The sequence below is a fragment of the Thamnophis elegans genome, chromosome Z (genome assembly GCF_009769535.1).
Source record: "Thamnophis elegans isolate rThaEle1 chromosome Z, rThaEle1.pri, whole genome shotgun sequence".
Taxonomy (NCBI): domain Eukaryota; kingdom Metazoa; phylum Chordata; class Lepidosauria; order Squamata; family Colubridae; genus Thamnophis; species Thamnophis elegans.
The window spans coordinates 131,722,123-131,729,596 of record NC_045558.1 but is presented as its reverse complement, the minus strand read 5'-3'; the positions used below and the strand labels follow the sequence as shown (position 1 = coordinate 131,729,596).

At 41.7% G+C, this 7,474-nt stretch overlaps 1 pseudogene; it reads right to left on the bottom strand.

Annotated features, from left to right (window-relative positions):
* Positions 1-1,313: 1,313 nt before the first annotated feature.
* The window catches only part of LOC116521824, a 29,075-nt pseudogene continuing 22,914 nt past the window's right edge, over positions 1,314-7,474 (bottom strand).

The following is a 7,474-nucleotide window of genomic DNA, read 5'->3' as shown; positions in this document are numbered from 1 at the left end:
GTTCTATCGTTGTTGGGGTCATCTTGATTTTCTGTTCTCCTCATGCACAGAACAATCTTCATTGCAAAAATGTATTTTCCCCTTTTCTAATGTGCGTATGTGCAGACCTTTTTAGGTGCAAGTGCACAGAGCATTTGTTTGGCATGCATGTGAGCGAAGCGAGAATTTGTACAAACTTTTTGCATGCCAAACTGGCAGTAATGCCGGCAGCAACCCACCCCTGATATGGTTAATCTTTCTCTGAAAATCTGCCAGTTATGTCTGTGATGTGATAAGAGATGAAAATAACAGAATAGGAAGATTAAAATTAATGTGTCAATATGGAATTTGGGGATAAATTTGCAAACATGATTAGAGCAATATACACAAATCAAAAAGCCAAAGTAATAATTAATGGTGAATTAACGCAAAGTATAGCAATCCAGAAAGGTACAAGACAAGGTTGTCCCCTATCCCTGCTGCTGTTTATATTAACCTTAGAAGTTTTAGCCAGGAATGTATGTAAAGAGGAAGTGATGAAGGGACTAGAAATTAAAAGGTAACAACTTATTCCAGATCCTGGCTTGGTGGCCATGAAAGCAAGAACTACAATGATAGTTTTGGCCAGCACACAAGAAATTGCTACTGAAAATATGAAACTAAAAGCAACTTGTCGAAGGAGACATGTCAATATGATGGGCCGACCAATGAAAAGGAAAGCAGAAAGGAAGGAGAAGAGAAGAGAGATGAGGAGGAAATAGGAGAGGTTCTGGTTGTTGGCTTTGACAATCAGTGTGTCATTGTGCTTAATGAAGATAGCAAGCACAAGTACTGTCATGAAAGCAAAGGAGAATGCAAATACCAAAGAGATTATTCCTAAAGGTTCTTGATAAGACAGGAAGGTGATCTCTTTGATAATGCATGCATTTTGATGGACATTTGCATATTGTTCTCCTGGACATGAGACACAGTTATCTGCATCTGAAAAAGAAGATACCACATTGTTAATATTACTACAATTGAAAGCAAGATTATACTTGTGAGAGCTTCTGTATTCGAATGGATAAGCAAAAAAGGTTACACATTCTCTTCTGCACCACCTGATCTGTGAATCAGAACTTCGGCTGCATCATATTTTGAAGTGTAAAAATTCTAATTTTCAAGTGAGAGGTGAGGCAAAACATCTTGAATGATAGAGGCAGAAATCAACCAGTCAAAACGTTAGTTCTTATTCGATCAATACATTCTATTGATATATATTTTACCCTCTTGTGCTGAAATCTTTCCTTCTGCACATGGAAGGCAGTCATAACAACAGAACAGTTTGCCTTCCTTCATGGCTTTTCTTTGACCTGGAAGACAATGTTCATTGCACACTGAATGGGGCTGAACCTAAAAGGACAAGGGAGAAAAGGAGAATGTTGAATTCAGGTTTTGACAGTTTGGGGGCTATATGAGAGATTAATTAATTCTTGTGTCTCCTGCTTAGAGTCCAGCAAAATGTTTCTCCAACATTATTGTTAAACTAAAGAGTTTTTAGTCATTGTTACATATAAGACATGAATGAAAATAGTAATATACCTAAAGAAGCCAAGGTAAACGTAAAAAACTCTAGAAGATCAAAAGATGGGAACCATTGTAGAAGAACCTTTTTGAAAGGTGTGAATAAGATTTATTTATTTATTTATTCATTCATTTATTCATTCATTTTTTTTATTATGCATATTTGTCTCAAAGAGTAGAAATATTTTATTATTCCACAAATCTATAGGAAAGATGGTAATTATATAAAAAACACATAGAGCAAACAAAAGTCAGACCGTTTATTTTTGGGGCATATTTTACTTTGGCAAGTGGTGATGCAGTGGCTAAGCCAGCTTGTCAACAAAAAATGTCGGCAGTTCGATGGTTCAAATCCCTAGTGCCAAATAATGGAGTCAGCTCCTGTTACTTGTCCGATCTTCTGACAACCTAGCAGTTAGAAAGAATGTAAAAATGCAAGTAGAAAAATAGGGACTTTGGTGGGAAGGTAACAGCATTCCATGCACATTCTGCATTTAGTTATACTGGGCACATAACCATTGAGACATCTTTGGACATGCTGGCTCTTTGGCTTTGAAAGGGATATGAGCACCAACCCCTAGAATCAGGAATGACTAGCATATATCTGTGAGGGTAACCCTTACATTTACGTTACTTTGGCAAATTAAAAAATAGTGTCCTTCAAAGGGGTCAGGATGGACCTCCAAAGGTTTATGAGACTTTCCATTGTTGTTGCTGTTGTCATTAGTGTAATATTAGTTAAAGGACTATTTATTAAATTAATATAAACTTTTGGAGTTTGATGAACAATCTGACCTTTCATGAAGGGAAGCTAAAGAGCTGAAGAATTGGGGGATTTCTGCTAAAATGTGATCTTGGAAGCTTGGAATCTTTGCTTTTCATGTTGCCTTTGAAGGGAATTCATTTCATGCAATAAATATTTGGGGTTTGATGAACAATCTATGACTTCATGAAGGGAAAATAAAGAGCTTAACATTTTGGGCTCTTCTCTGATAGAATGTGATCTTCAAATCTTTGCTTTTATAATTGTTATTTTTGAATCACACAATAAATTCCTCCAGCCTACCTGATTAAAACTGGTGGGCCAGACAATGGCTTTCTCCTGAATGGTTAACTTCATTGCTTCAGAAACATGTACATCTAAGCTTCCAACTTTGACTCTAAGGAGGGACTGATTCGGCAAGGGGATCCAGTTGACTATGTCAAATCCTGACACCAATTGGCCACTTTCATCAAAGGAAACAGGTTCCCCAGCATTATTGTTAAATGAAACAGTCCTCAGAAAATGATGCAGCTCAATGAGAAAAAGTAATCAAGATGATATAAAATTGATTAGACAAATATTTTGTCTTTCTTCTTTTTGGAAGAAAGAGGCCTATAATATTTTCTTGATTTATTATTACTTATTGCCATAATATCCATAATATAATTTTAGTATTATTTAAGATCAATTGAATCCATTGTCCTGGATAAGCCCCAGGGCATCCAATAGTACATCAGTAAGATGGTACCTGAAGATGAGCTGCTGACAGAATTCTTGAGGTAAGAGCGGACATTATAGGAAAATAATTACAGGAACTGTCATGGCAAGACATGATCCTGCATAGGATGTACATCAGATAGCTGAGGTGGCAGACATTGGGAAGTCCTACTAGTGGCTGGACCAAAAGATGGCATGAGGCCTTAATCATAGTACCACAAGAACAGACACAAAGTACCAGACACATTTAAGCTGTCTAAAAACGTGACAGGATCTAAGAAGCAGGCTATGCAGAGAGGTCCCAGTAACAGTTCAACACATATTTCTGGTCTGTAAGATGAAGGCAAGAACAGTATACAATGAAGGGCACAACCTAACAAATGACATTGTGAACAGGAACATCTGCACAGAGTAACAACTAGATCTCCTAATTTCAGATGGGAGATCCCACAGATGATGTGTGGAGTATAAGAAAGCGAAGATTTTGTTGGACTTCCAGATCCAGATAGATAGGCTGAAACCAGTCAATCAGCCATAAATAATCATAACACTTAATGAAAGAAAGACAAAGGTGGTGGTATATGCAATGCTGTAGAATGACAACAACATCAGGAAAAATGAGAAGCCTGAGAAGTATGAACTGAACTTGGAACTGGAGAACATGTGGAAAGAAGAGGCCAAAGTGGTTCCAGGTGTAATGGGAGCACTTGGGGCTATGAAACCTAAGGTGACATCCAGAAAAATGCAGCACTAGAAATATCTAACATACTGTGCAAGCAGATCAAACTCCTGGCACTCTGGAAGAAGACTCAAAATTGAAGAAGAAACATTTCACACATAATGGGGAGGGAAGACAATTTATAAAAAACATACATAAACTAAAAATCTTACCTGCCATGATTCTTGATGGAGAAGATTTGGTTGACTTGTACCTGGCAAAACTTTGTGTTTCCTTTTGAATGAATATAGAGCCTCCAAGGCATGTACTACAGCATAAACGGCATTGTATACAGTGTAACTGTGGCTATTCATGTTCGTGTCAAAAATCGAAGAAGGGAGAGTCTCTATCTTCTCCTCCCCAGTGCATATGTCATCAAAATTCTTCTCTCCCCTGGAGTTCGGGAACGCACATTGGAAGGCATCTTCCCAAAAATACTTGAGAAAGCCATCTTCTTGATTGGTGGCCAACTTTCTTTCCCTAACAAAATTCTGAAATCTTACCAAGTCCCTGAAGTGAACCACAAAGGATATAGCACCATGAATGAAGTGTAGAGGCCAGTTTCTTTGAATAGACGTGGAGGTGAAATCCATCTGGGCTATCATAATCCAGACTTTGTCATCTATTGATGGAACTTGATAAGAGAACAACAATCTCATACCCGTCATAAATTCAGCTTGTACCACCACAGCAGATGCCTTGCTTGCCATGACAGCATCATATAGTTCATTTCCATCCTCTACCATTTCAGCCATCTGGTCACTATATGTTTTCTTTGGGTAACTTTTAATAAAGTCAAAGCAGATTCCTCTCTGGGCAAACATTTTTACTACAGTCGGTATAAACCAATCTCCATCATCATAGTTTACAGAAATTATCCCAACCCATGTCCACCCAAAATATAGCAATAATTGAAGAATCCCCCTGTATTGAAACATATTGTTAGGGAACATCAATTGGAAAATATCTCCATGATTATCAATGGGTGCAGAACAGGGGTGGGTTTCAAAAATTGTTCGAACCACCTCCGTGGGCGTGGCCTCCTTTGGGGAGTGGCTTGCCGCCCATGTGACCGGATGGGAGTGGCTTGCCACCCATGTGACCGGATGGGAGTGGCTTGCCGCCCATGTGACCGGATGGGAGTGGCTTGCCGCCCATGTGACCGGATGGGAGTGATTGCCACCCATGTGACCGGATGGGAGTGGCTTGCCGCCCATGTGACCGGATGGGAGTGGCTTGCCGCCCATGTGACCGGATGGGAGTGGCTTGCCGCCCATGTGACCGGATGGGAGTGGCTTGCCGCCCATGTGACCGGATGGGAGTGGCTTGCCGCCCATGTGACCGGATGGGAGTGTCCAAGACGATGTCACTGAATTCTTTCCCCCAACTACAATATGATTAAAATAAGTACAAAAACAATAAAAGAGCTACTTACAGATGGAAGATGCCTGTTCTTGCCAGTCTTCAGAATCACGGACTCCAATGAATGGGCTGCACAAAGAAGAGACACAGAAAGCAAGACTTTAATTGCATGGACTGCATTGGGATGAAACCAGCACACAAAATAATAGAAAAGGAAAATTACTCTCCTTTTTTGCATCTTCTGCACCACCACCTCACCATCTTCCTCCAAAAACCTGCACAAAGGACAGACACAGAAAGAAACGCCTTAATTGCATGCACTGCATTGGGATGAAACCAGCACACAAAATAATAGAAAAGGAAAATTACTCTCCTTTTTTGCGTCTTCTGCACCACCACCTCACCATCTTGCTCCAAATACCTGCACAAAGGACAGACACGGAAAGAAACGCCTTAATTGCATGCACTTCACTATCTCAAGGAGGAAGACAACACAGAGCACACCACACCCAGCAATAAAGACAGGTACTTACAGGGGAAGCATCTCTGGCTTGCCTGTCTTCTGCACACCACCGTTTTACATCTAGGCTGATTGGCTTTGCTTGGCTCCAAATACCTGCACAAAGGACAGACACGGAAAGAAACGCCTTAATTGCTGGCACTTCACTATCTCAAGGAGGAAGACAACACAGAGCACACCACACCCAGCAATAAAGACAGGTACTTACAGGGGAAGCATCTCTGGCTTGCCGGTCTTCTGCACACCACCGTTTTACATCTAGGCTGATTGGCTTTGCTTGGCTCCAAATACCTGCACAAAGGACAGACACGGAAAGAAACGCCTTAATTGCTGGCACTTCACTATCTCAAGGAGGAAGACAACACAGAGCACACCACACCCAGCAATAAAGACAGGTACTTACAGGGGAAGCATCTCTGGCTTGCCGGTCTTCTGCACACCACCGTTTTACATCTAGGCTGATTGGCTTTGCTTGGCTCCAAATACCTGCACAAAGGACAGACACGGAAAGAAACGCCTTAATTGCTGGCACTTCACTATCTCAAGGAGGAAGACAACACAGAGCACACCACACCCAGCAATAAAGACAGGTACTTACAGGGGAAGCATCTCTGGCTTGCCGGTCTTCTGCACACCACCGTTTTACATCTAGGCTGATTGGCTTTGCTTGGCTCCAAATACCTGCACAAAGGACAGACACGGAAAGAAACGCCTTAATTGCATGCACTTCACTATCTCAAGGAGGAAGACAACACAGAGCACACCACACCCAGCAATAAAGACAGGTACTTACAGGGGAAGCATCTCTGGCTTGCCGGTCTTCTGCACACCACCGTTTTACATCTAGGCTGATTGGCTTTGCTTGGCTCCAAATACCTGCACAAAGGACAGACACGGAAAGAAACGCCTTAATTGCATGCACTTCACTATCTCAAGGAGGAAGACAACACAGAGCACACCACACCCAGCAATAAAGACAGGTACTTACAGGGGAAGCATCTCTGGCTTGCCGGTCTTCTGCACACCACCGTTTTACATCTAGGCTGATTGGCTTTGCTTGGCTCCAAATACCTGCACAAAGGACAGACACGGAAAGAAACGCCTTAATTGCTGGCACTTCACTATCTCAAGGAGGAAGACAACACAGAGCACACCACACCCAGCAATAAAGACAGGTACTTACAGGGGAAGCATCTCTGGCTTGCCGGTCTTCTGCACACCACCGTTTTACATCTAGGCTGATTGGCTTTGCTTGGCTCCAAATACCTGCACAAAGGACAGACACGGAAAGAAACGCCTTAATTGCATGCACTTCACTATCTCAAGGAGGAAGACAACACAGAGCACACCACACCCAGCAATAAAGACAGGTACTTACAGGGGAAGCATCTCTGGCTTGCCGGTCTTCTGCACACCACCGTTTTACATCTAGGCTGATTGGCTTTGCTTGGCTCCAAATACCTGCACAAAGGACAGACACGGAAAGAAACGCCTTAATTGCTGGCACTTACACCTTACATAAGAATAACACAATGAAAGAGATACACTCAAGTACTTACTTGTCTTACTGCTTTTCTGGTTGTTGATATCTCCATATTGTTCTTAGGCTTCCCGATTCCTCTGTTGCAGCTTTCTTCTTCTTTACGCGTGGATCATCAGCCGTGTGGTGGTGCGCTCTGAGCCAAACTTTCACAGTAGGAATTGGATCCCATCTCTCAACAGGTATGCCAACAACACTTATCACCATCTGGTTACTGATGTTTGGAATGCTTAGGCTTGTTCTTTGGTGTGAACATATGAGGTTCATTTTTGAGAACCCCCTTTCCGCCTCTGCTGAACTCACAGCAATTGT